At 43.8% G+C, this 9,588-nt stretch overlaps 34 non-coding genes across 34 annotated transcripts; all 34 read left to right on the forward strand.

The window, feature by feature from the left end:
• Positions 1-166: 166 nt before the first annotated feature.
• Positions 167-239, forward strand: Trnak-uuu (transfer RNA lysine (anticodon UUU)). The gene has a single exon. It is a non-coding gene; the product is annotated as a tRNA-Lys (tRNA).
• A 69-nt stretch (positions 240-308) lies between these two features.
• On the forward strand, positions 309-380 carry Trnae-cuc (transfer RNA glutamic acid (anticodon CUC)). The gene has a single exon. It is a non-coding gene; the product is annotated as a tRNA-Glu (tRNA).
• A 230-nt stretch (positions 381-610) lies between these two features.
• Positions 611-682, forward strand: Trnae-cuc (transfer RNA glutamic acid (anticodon CUC)). Its single transcript has one exon. It is a non-coding gene; the product is annotated as a tRNA-Glu (tRNA).
• Positions 683-913: 231 nt separating this feature from the next.
• Positions 914-985, forward strand: Trnae-cuc (transfer RNA glutamic acid (anticodon CUC)). The gene has a single exon. It is a non-coding gene; the product is annotated as a tRNA-Glu (tRNA).
• Positions 986-1,073: 88 nt separating this feature from the next.
• Positions 1,074-1,146, forward strand: Trnak-uuu (transfer RNA lysine (anticodon UUU)). The gene has a single exon. It is a non-coding gene; the product is annotated as a tRNA-Lys (tRNA).
• Positions 1,147-1,215: 69 nt separating this feature from the next.
• Trnae-cuc (transfer RNA glutamic acid (anticodon CUC)) lies at positions 1,216-1,287 on the forward strand. The gene has a single exon. It is a non-coding gene; the product is annotated as a tRNA-Glu (tRNA).
• Positions 1,288-1,677: 390 nt separating this feature from the next.
• Positions 1,678-1,750, forward strand: Trnak-uuu (transfer RNA lysine (anticodon UUU)). The gene has a single exon. It is a non-coding gene; the product is annotated as a tRNA-Lys (tRNA).
• Positions 1,751-1,820: 70 nt separating this feature from the next.
• Trnae-cuc (transfer RNA glutamic acid (anticodon CUC)) lies at positions 1,821-1,892 on the forward strand. Its single transcript has one exon. It is a non-coding gene; the product is annotated as a tRNA-Glu (tRNA).
• Positions 1,893-1,980: 88 nt separating this feature from the next.
• Trnak-uuu (transfer RNA lysine (anticodon UUU)) lies at positions 1,981-2,053 on the forward strand. The gene has a single exon. It is a non-coding gene; the product is annotated as a tRNA-Lys (tRNA).
• A 69-nt stretch (positions 2,054-2,122) lies between these two features.
• Trnae-cuc (transfer RNA glutamic acid (anticodon CUC)) lies at positions 2,123-2,194 on the forward strand. Its single transcript has one exon. It is a non-coding gene; the product is annotated as a tRNA-Glu (tRNA).
• A 390-nt stretch (positions 2,195-2,584) lies between these two features.
• Positions 2,585-2,657, forward strand: Trnak-uuu (transfer RNA lysine (anticodon UUU)). The gene has a single exon. It is a non-coding gene; the product is annotated as a tRNA-Lys (tRNA).
• Positions 2,658-2,888: 231 nt separating this feature from the next.
• Trnak-uuu (transfer RNA lysine (anticodon UUU)) lies at positions 2,889-2,961 on the forward strand. Its single transcript has one exon. It is a non-coding gene; the product is annotated as a tRNA-Lys (tRNA).
• Positions 2,962-3,030: 69 nt separating this feature from the next.
• Positions 3,031-3,102, forward strand: Trnae-cuc (transfer RNA glutamic acid (anticodon CUC)). The gene has a single exon. It is a non-coding gene; the product is annotated as a tRNA-Glu (tRNA).
• Positions 3,103-3,190: 88 nt separating this feature from the next.
• On the forward strand, positions 3,191-3,263 carry Trnak-uuu (transfer RNA lysine (anticodon UUU)). Its single transcript has one exon. It is a non-coding gene; the product is annotated as a tRNA-Lys (tRNA).
• A 69-nt stretch (positions 3,264-3,332) lies between these two features.
• On the forward strand, positions 3,333-3,404 carry Trnae-cuc (transfer RNA glutamic acid (anticodon CUC)). Its single transcript has one exon. It is a non-coding gene; the product is annotated as a tRNA-Glu (tRNA).
• Positions 3,405-3,493: 89 nt separating this feature from the next.
• Trnak-uuu (transfer RNA lysine (anticodon UUU)) lies at positions 3,494-3,566 on the forward strand. Its single transcript has one exon. It is a non-coding gene; the product is annotated as a tRNA-Lys (tRNA).
• Positions 3,567-3,635: 69 nt separating this feature from the next.
• On the forward strand, positions 3,636-3,707 carry Trnae-cuc (transfer RNA glutamic acid (anticodon CUC)). The gene has a single exon. It is a non-coding gene; the product is annotated as a tRNA-Glu (tRNA).
• Positions 3,708-3,796: 89 nt separating this feature from the next.
• On the forward strand, positions 3,797-3,869 carry Trnak-uuu (transfer RNA lysine (anticodon UUU)). The gene has a single exon. It is a non-coding gene; the product is annotated as a tRNA-Lys (tRNA).
• A 1,441-nt stretch (positions 3,870-5,310) lies between these two features.
• On the forward strand, positions 5,311-5,383 carry Trnak-uuu (transfer RNA lysine (anticodon UUU)). Its single transcript has one exon. It is a non-coding gene; the product is annotated as a tRNA-Lys (tRNA).
• Positions 5,384-5,452: 69 nt separating this feature from the next.
• Positions 5,453-5,524, forward strand: Trnae-cuc (transfer RNA glutamic acid (anticodon CUC)). The gene has a single exon. It is a non-coding gene; the product is annotated as a tRNA-Glu (tRNA).
• Positions 5,525-5,612: 88 nt separating this feature from the next.
• Positions 5,613-5,685, forward strand: Trnak-uuu (transfer RNA lysine (anticodon UUU)). Its single transcript has one exon. It is a non-coding gene; the product is annotated as a tRNA-Lys (tRNA).
• A 372-nt stretch (positions 5,686-6,057) lies between these two features.
• On the forward strand, positions 6,058-6,129 carry Trnae-cuc (transfer RNA glutamic acid (anticodon CUC)). Its single transcript has one exon. It is a non-coding gene; the product is annotated as a tRNA-Glu (tRNA).
• An 89-nt stretch (positions 6,130-6,218) lies between these two features.
• Positions 6,219-6,291, forward strand: Trnak-uuu (transfer RNA lysine (anticodon UUU)). Its single transcript has one exon. It is a non-coding gene; the product is annotated as a tRNA-Lys (tRNA).
• A 69-nt stretch (positions 6,292-6,360) lies between these two features.
• Positions 6,361-6,432, forward strand: Trnae-cuc (transfer RNA glutamic acid (anticodon CUC)). Its single transcript has one exon. It is a non-coding gene; the product is annotated as a tRNA-Glu (tRNA).
• A 331-nt stretch (positions 6,433-6,763) lies between these two features.
• Positions 6,764-6,836, forward strand: Trnae-uuc (transfer RNA glutamic acid (anticodon UUC)). Its single transcript has one exon. It is a non-coding gene; the product is annotated as a tRNA-Glu (tRNA).
• Positions 6,837-7,065: 229 nt separating this feature from the next.
• Positions 7,066-7,138, forward strand: Trnak-uuu (transfer RNA lysine (anticodon UUU)). The gene has a single exon. It is a non-coding gene; the product is annotated as a tRNA-Lys (tRNA).
• Positions 7,139-7,209: 71 nt separating this feature from the next.
• Trnae-cuc (transfer RNA glutamic acid (anticodon CUC)) lies at positions 7,210-7,281 on the forward strand. The gene has a single exon. It is a non-coding gene; the product is annotated as a tRNA-Glu (tRNA).
• A 231-nt stretch (positions 7,282-7,512) lies between these two features.
• Trnae-cuc (transfer RNA glutamic acid (anticodon CUC)) lies at positions 7,513-7,584 on the forward strand. The gene has a single exon. It is a non-coding gene; the product is annotated as a tRNA-Glu (tRNA).
• A 231-nt stretch (positions 7,585-7,815) lies between these two features.
• On the forward strand, positions 7,816-7,887 carry Trnae-cuc (transfer RNA glutamic acid (anticodon CUC)). Its single transcript has one exon. It is a non-coding gene; the product is annotated as a tRNA-Glu (tRNA).
• A 230-nt stretch (positions 7,888-8,117) lies between these two features.
• On the forward strand, positions 8,118-8,189 carry Trnae-cuc (transfer RNA glutamic acid (anticodon CUC)). The gene has a single exon. It is a non-coding gene; the product is annotated as a tRNA-Glu (tRNA).
• A 230-nt stretch (positions 8,190-8,419) lies between these two features.
• Positions 8,420-8,491, forward strand: Trnae-cuc (transfer RNA glutamic acid (anticodon CUC)). The gene has a single exon. It is a non-coding gene; the product is annotated as a tRNA-Glu (tRNA).
• A 231-nt stretch (positions 8,492-8,722) lies between these two features.
• Trnae-cuc (transfer RNA glutamic acid (anticodon CUC)) lies at positions 8,723-8,794 on the forward strand. Its single transcript has one exon. It is a non-coding gene; the product is annotated as a tRNA-Glu (tRNA).
• Positions 8,795-9,025: 231 nt separating this feature from the next.
• Positions 9,026-9,097, forward strand: Trnae-cuc (transfer RNA glutamic acid (anticodon CUC)). The gene has a single exon. It is a non-coding gene; the product is annotated as a tRNA-Glu (tRNA).
• A 230-nt stretch (positions 9,098-9,327) lies between these two features.
• Trnae-cuc (transfer RNA glutamic acid (anticodon CUC)) lies at positions 9,328-9,399 on the forward strand. Its single transcript has one exon. It is a non-coding gene; the product is annotated as a tRNA-Glu (tRNA).
• The last annotated feature ends 189 nt before the right edge of the window (positions 9,400-9,588 follow it).

Here is a 9,588-nt window from a genome sequence, read left to right on the forward strand (position 1 = left end):
CAACCTCCCAGATGGTCTAGTGGTTAGGATTCCTGGCTCTCACCAAGGCGGCACGGGTTCAATTCCCGGTCTGGGAAGCTTTTGAATCATATTAAAAAAATAATTTTCCAGACAAGTAGATTTGATCAACAAATGTTCCACTGAATCTAAACAATTCGTCGCAGTAGCCCGGTTAGCTCAGTCGGTAGAGCGTTGGACTTTTAATCCAACGGTCAAGGGTTCAAGTCCCTTATCGGGCGGTTCCTTCTTTTTTCACATATTGCATTCTCAAAGTTTCAAGCAAGGTGAAAGCCATCGTTTTGACAACCTCCCAGATGGTCTAGAGGTTAGGATTCCTGGCTCTCACCCAGGCGGCCCGGGTTCAATTCCCGGTCTGGGAAGCTTTTGAATCATTTAAAAAAATAATTTTGAGGACAAGTAGATTTGATCAACAAATGTTCCACTGAATCTAAAGAATTCTTCTCAGTAGCCCGGTTAGCTCAGTCGGTAGAGCGTTGGACTTTTAATCCAACGGTGAAGGGTTGAAGTCCCTTATCGGGCGGTTCCTTCTTTTTTCACATATTGCATTCTCAAAGTTTCAAACAAGGTGAAAGCCTTCCTTTTGACAACCTCCCAGATGGTCTAGTGGTTAGGATTCCTGGCTCTCACCCAGGCGGCCCGGGTTCAATTCCCGGTCTGGGAAACTTTTGAATCATATTAAAAAAATAATTTTCCAGACAAGTAGATTTGATCAACAAATGTTCCACTGAATCTAAACAATTCGTCGCAGTAGCCCGGTTAGCTCAGTCGGTAGAGCGTTGGACTTTTAATCCAACGGTCAAGGGTTCAAGTCCCTTATCGGTCGGTTCCTTCTTTTTTCACATATTGCATTCTCAAAGTTTCAAGCAAGGTGAAAGCCATCGTTTTGACAACCTCCCAGATGGTCTAGAGGTTAGGATTCCTGGCTCTCACCCAGGCGGCCCGGGTTCAATTCCCGGTCTGGGAAGCTTTTGAAACATTTAAAAAAATAATTTTGAGGACAAGTAGATTTGATCAACAAATGTTCCACTGAATCTAAAGAATTCTTCTCAGTAGCCCGGTTAGCTCAGTCGGTAGAGCGTTGGACTTTTAATCCAACGGTCAAGGGTTCAAGTCCCTTATCGGGCGGTTCCTTCTTTTTTCACATATTGCATTCTCAAAATTTCAAACAAGGTGAAAGCCTTCCTTTTGACAACCTCCCAGATGGTCTAGTGGTTAGGATTCCTGGCTCTCACCCAGGCGGCCCGGGTTCAATTCCCGGTCTGGGAAGCATTTAAATCATTTAAAAAAATAATTTTGCAGACAAGTAGATTTGATCAACAAATGTTCCACTGAATCTAAACAATTCTTCACAGTAGCCCGGTGAGCTCAGTCGGTAGAGCGTTGGACTTTTAATCCAACGGTCAAGGGTTCAAGTCCCTTATCGGGCGGTTCCTTCTTTTTTCACATATTGTATTCTCAAAGTTTCAAAAAAGGTGAAAGCCTTCGTTTTAACAACCTCCCAGATGGTCTAGTGGTTGGGATTCCTGGCTCTCACCCAGGCGGCACGGGTTCAATTCCCGGTCTGGGAAGCTTTCAAATCATTTGAAAAAATAATTTTGCAGACAAGTAGATTTGATCAACAAATGTTCCACTGAATCTAAACAATTCTTCACAGTAGCCCGGTTAGCTCAGTCGGTAGAGCGTTGGACTTTTAATCCAACGGTCAAGGGTTCAAGTCCCTTATCGGGCGGTTCTTTCTTTTTTCATATATTGTATTCTCAAAGTTTCAAACAAGGTGAAAGCCTTCGTTTTTGACAACCTCCCAGATGGTCTAGTGGTTAGGATTCCTGGCTCTCACCCAGGCGGCCCGGGTTCAATTCCCGGTCTGGGAAGCTTTTGAATCATTTAAAAAAATAATTTTGAGGACAAGTAGATTTGATCAACAAATGTTCCACTGAATCCAAACAATTCTTCTCAGTAGCCCGGTTAGCTCAGTCGGTAGAGCGTTGGACTTTTAATCCAACGGTCAAGGGTTCAAGTCCCTTATCGGGCGGTTCCTTCTTTTTTCACATATTGCATTCTCAAAGTTTCAAACAAGGTGAAAGCCTTCCTTTTGACAACCTCCCAGATGGTCTAGTGGTTAGGATTCCTGGCTCTCACCCAGGCGGCCCGGGTTCAATTCCCGGTCTGGGAAGCATTTAAATCATTTAAAAAAATAATTTTGCAGACAAGTAGATTTGATCAACAAATGTTCCACTGAATCTAAACAATTCTTCACAGTAGCCCGGTGAGCTCAGTCGGTAGAGCGTTGGACTTTTAATCCAACGGTCAAGGGTTCAAGTCCCTTATCGGGCGGTTCCTTCTTTTTTCACATATTGTATTCTCAAAGTTTCAAAAAAGGTGAAAGCCTTCGTTTTAACAACCTCCCAGATGGACTAGTGGTTGGGATTCCTGGCTCTCACCCAGGCGGCCCGGGTTCAATTCCCGGTCTGGGAAGCTTTCAAATCATTTGAAAAAATAATTTTGCAGACAAGTAGATTTGATCAACAAATGTTCCACTGAATCTTAACAATTCTTCACAGTAGCCCGGTTAGCTCAGTCGGTAGAGCGTTGGACTTTTAATCCAACGGTCAAGGGTTCAAGTCCCTTATCGGGCGGTTCCTTCTTTTTTCACATATTGTATTCTCAAAGTTTCAAACAAGGTGAAAGCCTTCGTTTTTGACAACCTCCCAGATGGTCTAGTGGTTAGGATTCCTGGCTCTCACCCAGGCGGCCCGGGTTCAATTCCCGGTCAGGGAAGCTTTTGAATCATTCAAAAAAAAATAATTTTGAGGACAAGTAGATTTGATCAACAAATGTTCCACTGAATCTAAACATTCTTCTCAGTAGCCCGGTTAGCTCAGTCGGTAGAGCGTTGGACTTTTAATCCAACGGCCAAGGGTTCAAGTCCCTTATCGGGCGGTTCCTTCTTTTTTCACATATTGCATTCTCAAAGTTTCAAACAAGGTGAAAGCCTTCCTTTTGACAACCTCCCAGATGGTCTAGTGGTTAGGATTCCTGGCTCTCACCCAGGCGGACCGGGTTCAATTCCCGGTCTGGGAAGCATTCAAATCATTTAAAAAAATAATTTTGCAGACAAGTAGATTTGATCAACAAATGTTCCACTGAATCTTAACAATTATTCACAGTAGCCCGGCTAGCTCAGTCGGTAGAGCGTTGGACTTTTAATCCAACGGTCAAGGGTTCAAGTCCCTTATCGGGCGGTTCCTTCTTTTTTCACATATTGTATTCTCAAAGTTTCAAACAAGGTGAAAGCCTTCGTTTTAACAACCTCCCAGATGGTCTAGTGGTTAGGATTCCTGGCTCTCACCCAGGCGGCCCGGGTTCAATTCCCGGTCTGGGAAGCTTTTGAATCATATTAAAAAAATAATTTTGCAGACAAGTAGATTTGATCAACAAATGTTCCACTGAATCTAAACAATTCTTCACAGTAGCCCGGTTAGCTCAGTCGGTAGAGCGTTGGACTTTTAATCCAACGGTCAAGGGTTCAAGTCCCTTATCGGGCGGTTCCTTCTTTTTGCGCATATTTTATTCTCATAGATTCAAACAAGGTGAAAGCCTTCGTTTTGACAACCTCCCAGATGGTCTAGTGGTTAGGATTCCTGGCTCTCACCCAGGCGGCCCGGGTTCAATTCCCGGTCTGGGAAGCTTTTGAATCATATCAAAAAAATAATTTTGCAGACAAGTAGATTTGATCAACAAATGTTCCACTGAATCTAAACAATTCGTCGCAGTAGCCCGGTTAGCTCAGTCGGTAGAGCGTTGGACTTTTAATCCAACGGTCAAGGGTTCAAGTCCCTTATCGGGCGGTTCCTGCTTTTTTCACATATTGTATTCTCAAAGTTTCAAACAAGGTGAAAGCCTTCGTTTTGACAACCTCCCAGATGGTCTAGTGGTTAGGATTCCTGGCTCTCACCCAGGCGGCCCTGGTTGAATTCCCGGTCTGGGAAGCTTTTGAATCATATTAAAAAAATAATTTTGCAGACAAGTAGATTTGATCAACAAATGTTCCACTGAATCTAAACAATTCTTCACAGTAACCCGGTTAGCTCAGTCGGTAGAGCGTTGGACTTTTAATCCAACGGTCAAGGGTTCAAGTCCCTTATCGGGCGGTTCCTTCTTTTTTCACATATTGTATTCTCAATGTTTCAAACAAGGTGAAAGCCTTCGTTTTAACAACCTCCCTGATGGTCTAGTGGTTAGGATTCCTGGCTCTCTCCCAGGCGGCCCGGGTTCAATTCCCGGTCTGGGAAGCTTTTGAATCATATCAAAAAAATAATTTTGCAGGCAAGTAGATTTGATCAACAAATGTTCCACTGAATCTAAACAATTCTTCACAGTAGCCCGGTTAGCTCAGTCGGTAGAGCGTTGGACTTTTAATCCAACGGTCAAGGGTTCAAGTCCCTTATCTGGCGGTTCCTTCTTTTTTCACATATTGCATTCTCAAAGTTTCAAGCAAGGTGAAAGCCTTCGTTTTGACAACCTCCCAGATGGTCTAGTGGTTAGGATTCCTGGCTCTCACCCAGGCGGCACGGGTTCAATTCCCGGTCTGGGATGCTTTTGAATCATATTAAAAAAATAATTTTCCAGACAAGTAGATTTGATCAACTAATGTTCCACAGAATCTAAACAATTCGTCGCAGTAGCCCGGTTAGCTCAGTCGGTAGAGCGTTGGACTTTTAATCCAACGGTCAAGGGTTCAAGTCCCTGATCGGGCGGTTCCTGCTTTTTTCACATATTGCATTCTCAAAGTTTCAAGCAAGGTGAAAGCCTTCGTTTTGACAACCTCCCAGATGGTCTAGAGGTTAGGATTCCTGGCTCTCACCCAGGCGGCCCGGGTTCAATTCCCTGCCTGGGAAGCTTTTGAATCATATCAAAAAAATAATTTTGCAGACAAGTAGATTTGATCAACAAATGTTCCACTGAATCTAAACAATTCTTCACAGTAGCCCGGTGAGCTCAGTCGGTAGAGCGTTGGACTTTTAATCCAACGGTCAAGGGTTCAAGTCCCTTATCGGGCGGTTCCTTCTTTTTGCGCATATTGTATTCTCAAAGTTTCAAACAAGGTGAAAGCCTTCATTTTAACAACCTCCCAGATGGTCTAGTGGTTAGGATTCCTGGCTCTCACCCAGGCGGCCCGGGTTCAATTCCCGGCTGGGAAGCTTTTGAATCACATTAAACAAATAATTTTGCAGACAAGTAGATTTGATCAACAAATGTTCCACTGAATCTAAACAATTCGTCGTAGTAGCCCGGTTAGCTCAGTCGGTAGAGCGTTGGACTTTTAATCCAACGGTCAAGGGTTCAAGTCCCTTATCGGGCGGTTCCTTCTTTTTTCACATATTTTATTCTCAAAGTTTCAAACAAGGTGAAAGCCTTCGTTTTTGCAACCTCCCAGATGGTCTAGTGGTTAGGATTCCTGGCTCTCACCCAGGCGGCCCGGGTTCAATTCCCGGTCTGGGAAGGTTGTAAATCATTCAAAAAAATAATTTTGCAGACAAGTAGATTTGATCAACAAATGTTCCACAGAATCTAAACAATTCGTCGCAGTAGCCCGGTTAGCTCAGTCGGTAGAGCGTTGGACTTTTAATCCAACGGTCAAGGGTTCAAGTCCCTTATCGGGCGGTTCCTGCTTTTTTCACATATTGCATTCTCAAAGTTTCAAGCAAGGTGAAAGCCTTCGTTTTGACAACCTCCCAGATGGTCTAGAGGTTAGGATTCCTGGCTCTCACCCAGGCGGCCCGGGTTCAATTCCCTGCCTGGGAAGCTTTTGAATCATATCAAAAAAATAATTTTGCAGACAAGTAGATTTGATCAACAAATGTTCCACTGAATCTAAACAATTCTTTCCAGTAGCCCGGTGAGCTCAGTCGGTAGAGCGTTGGACTTTTAATCCAACGGTCAAGGGTTCAAGTCCCTTATCGGGCGGTTCCTTCTTTTTGCGCATATTGTATTCTCAAAGTTTCAAACAAGGTGAAAGCCTTCGTTTTAACAACCTCCCAGATGGTCTAGTGGTTAGGATTCCTGGCTCTCACCCAGGCGGCCCGGGTTCAATTCCCGGTCTGGGAAGCTTTTGAATCATATTAAATAAATAATTTTGCAGACAAGTAGATTTGATCAACAAATGTTCCACTGAATCTAAACAATTCGTCGCAGTAGCCCGGTTAGCTCAGTCGGTAGAGCGTTGGACTTTTAATCCAACGGTCAAGGGTTCAAGTCCCTTATTGGGCGGTTCCTTCTTTTTTCACATATGTTATTCTCAAAGTTTCAAACAAGGTGAAAGCCTACGTTTTAACAACCTCCCAGATGGTCTAGTGGTTAGGATTCCTGGCTCTCACCCAGGCGGCCCGGGTTCAATTCCCGGTCTGGGAAACTTTTGAACCATATTAAAAAAATAATTTTGCAGACAAGTAGATTTGATCAACAAATGTTTCACTGAATCTAAACAATTCTTCTCAGTAGCCCGGTTAGCTCAGTCGGTGGAGCGTTGGACTTTTAATCCAACGGTCAAGGGTTCAAGTCCCTTATCGGGCGGTTCCTTCTTTTTTCACATACTGTGGTTAGGATTCCTGGCTCTCTCCCAGGCGGACCGGGTTCAATTCCCGGTCTGGGATGCTTTTGAATCATATTAAACAAATAATTTTGCAGACAAGTAGATTTGATCAACAAATGTTCCACTGAATCTAAACAATTCGTCGCAATAGCCCGGTTAGCTCAGTCGGTAGAGCGTTGGACTTTCAATCCAACGGTCAAGGGTTCAAGTCCCTTATCGGGCGGTTCCTTCTTTTTTCACATATTTTATTCTCAAAGTTTCAAACAAGGTGAAAGCCTTCGTTTTGACAACCTCCCAGATAGTCTAGTGGTTAGGATTCCTGGCTCTCACCCAGGCGGCCCAGGTTCATTTCCCGGTCTGGGAAGCTTTTAAATCATTTAAAAAAATAATTTTGCAGACAAGTAGATTTGATCAACAAATGTTCCACTGAATCTGAAAAATTCGTCGCAGTAGCCCGGTTAGCTCAGTCGGTAGAGCGTTGGACTTTTAATCCAACGGTCAAGGGTTCAAGTCCCTTATCGGGCGGTTCCTTCCTTTTTCGCATATTGTATTCTCAAAGTTTCAAACAAGGTGAAAGCCTTCGTTTTTTGACAACCTCCCAGATGGTCTAGTGGTTAGGATTCCTGGCTCTCACCCTGGCGGCCCGGGTTCAATTCCCGGTCTGGGAAGCTTTTGAATCATATTAAAAAAATAATTTTGCAGACAAGTAAATTTGATCAACAAATGTTCCACTGAATCTAAACAATTCGTCGCAGTTGCCCGGTTTGCTCAGTCGGTAAAGCGTTGGACTTTTAATCCAACGGTCAAGGGTTCAAGTCCCTTATCGGTCGGTTCCTTCTTTTTTCACATATTGTATTCTCAAAGTTTCAAACAAGGTGAAAGCCTTTGTTTTTTCTACCTCCCAGATGGTCTAGTGGTTAGGATTCCTGGCTCTCACCCAGGCGTCCCGGGTTCAATTCCCGGTCTGGGAAGCTTTTGAATCACATCAAAAAAATAATTTTGCAGACAAGTAGATTTGATCAACAAATGTTCCACTGAATCTTAACAATTCGTCGCAGTAGCCCGGTTTGCTCAGTCGGTAGAACGTTGGACTTTTACTCCAACGGTCAAGGGTTCAAGTCCCTTATCGGGCGGTTCCTTCTTTTTTCACATATTTTATTCTCAAAGTTTCAAACAAGGTGAAAGCCTTCGTTTTAACAACCTCCCAGATGGTCTAGTGGTTAGGATTCCTGGCTCTCACCCAGGCGGCCCGGGTTCAATTCCCGGTCTGGGAAGGTTTTGAATCATATCAAAAAAAAAATTTGCAGACAAGTAGATTTGATCAACAAATGTTCCACTGAATCTAAACAATTCGTCGCAGTAGCCCGGTTAGCTCAGTCGGCAGAACGTTGGACTTTTACTCCAACGGTCAAGGGTTCAAGTCCCTTATCGGGCGGTTCCTTCTTTTTTCACATATTTTATTCTCAAAGTTTCAAACAAGGTGAAAGCCTTCGTTTTAACAACCTCCCAGATGGTCTAGTGGTTAGGAATCCTGGCTCTCACCCAGGCGGCCCGGGTTCAATTCCCGGTCTGGGAAGGTTTTGAATCATATCAAAAAAAAAATTTGCAGACAAGTAGATTTGATCAACAAATGTTCCACTGAATCTAAACAATTCGTCGCAGTAGCCCGGTTAGCTCAGTCGGCAGAACGTTGGACTTTTACTCCAACGGTCAAGGGTTCAAGTCCCTTATCGGGCGGTTCCTTCTTTTTTCACATATTGTATTCTCAAAGTTTCAAACAAGATGAAAGCCTTCGTTTTAACAACCTCCCAGATGGTCTAGTGGTTTGGATTCCTGGCTCTCACCCAGGCGGCCCGGGTTCAATTCCCGGTCTGGGAAGCTTCTGAATCATATCAAAAAAATAATTTTGCAGACAAGTAGATTTGATCAACAAATTTTCCACTGAATCTAAACAATTCGTCGCAGTAGCCCGGTTAGCTTAGGCGGTGGAACGTTGGACTTTTAATCCAACGGTCAAGGGTTCAAGTCCCTTATCGGGCGGTTCCTTCTTTTTTCACATATTGCATTCTCAAAGTTTCAAGCAAGGTGAAAGCCTTCGTTTTGACAACCTCCCAGATGGTCTAGTGGTTAGGATTCCTGGCTCTCACCCAGGCGGCCCGGGTTCAATTCCCGGTCTGGGAAGCTTTTGAATCATATCAAAAAAATAATTTTGCAGACAAGTAGATTTGATCAACAAATGTTCCACTGAATCTAAACAATTCGTCGCAGTAGCCCGGTTAGCTCAGTCGGCAGAACGTTGGACTTTTACTCCAACGGTCAAGGGTTCAAGTCCCTTATCGGGCGGTTCCTTCTTTTTTCACATATTTTATTCTCAAAGTTTCAAACAAGGTGAAAGCCTTCGTTTTAACAACCTCCCAGATGGTCTAGTGGTTAGGATTCCTGGCTCTCACCCAGGCGGCCCGGGTTCAATTCCCGGTCTGGGAAGGTTTTGAATCATATCAAAAAAAAAATTTGCAGACAAGTAGATTTGATCAACAAATGTTCCACTGAATCTAAACAATTCGTCGCAGTAGCCCGGTTAGCTCAGTCGGCAGAACGTTGGACTTTTACTCCAACGGTCAAGGGTTCAAGTCCCTTATCGGGCGGTTCCTTCTTTTTTCACATATTGTATTCTCAAAGTTTCAAACAAGATGAAAGCCTCCGTTTTAACAACCTCCCAGATGGTCTAGTGGTTAGGATTCCTGGCTCTCACCCAGGCGGCCCGGGTTCAATTCCCGGTCTGGGAAGGTTTTGAATCGTATCAAAAAAATAATTTTGCAGACAAGTAGATTTGATCAACAAATGTTCCACTGAATCTAAACAATTCGTCGCAGTAGCCCGGTTAGCTCAGTCGGCAGAACGTTGGACTTTTAATCCAACGGTCAAGGGTTCAAGTCCCTTATCGGGCGGTTCCTGCTTTTTTCACATATTGTATT

This window comes from Ascidia mentula, chromosome 6, assembly GCF_947561715.1.
Source record: "Ascidia mentula chromosome 6, kaAscMent1.1, whole genome shotgun sequence".
In the NCBI taxonomy this organism is placed as follows: domain Eukaryota; kingdom Metazoa; phylum Chordata; class Ascidiacea; order Phlebobranchia; family Ascidiidae; genus Ascidia; species Ascidia mentula.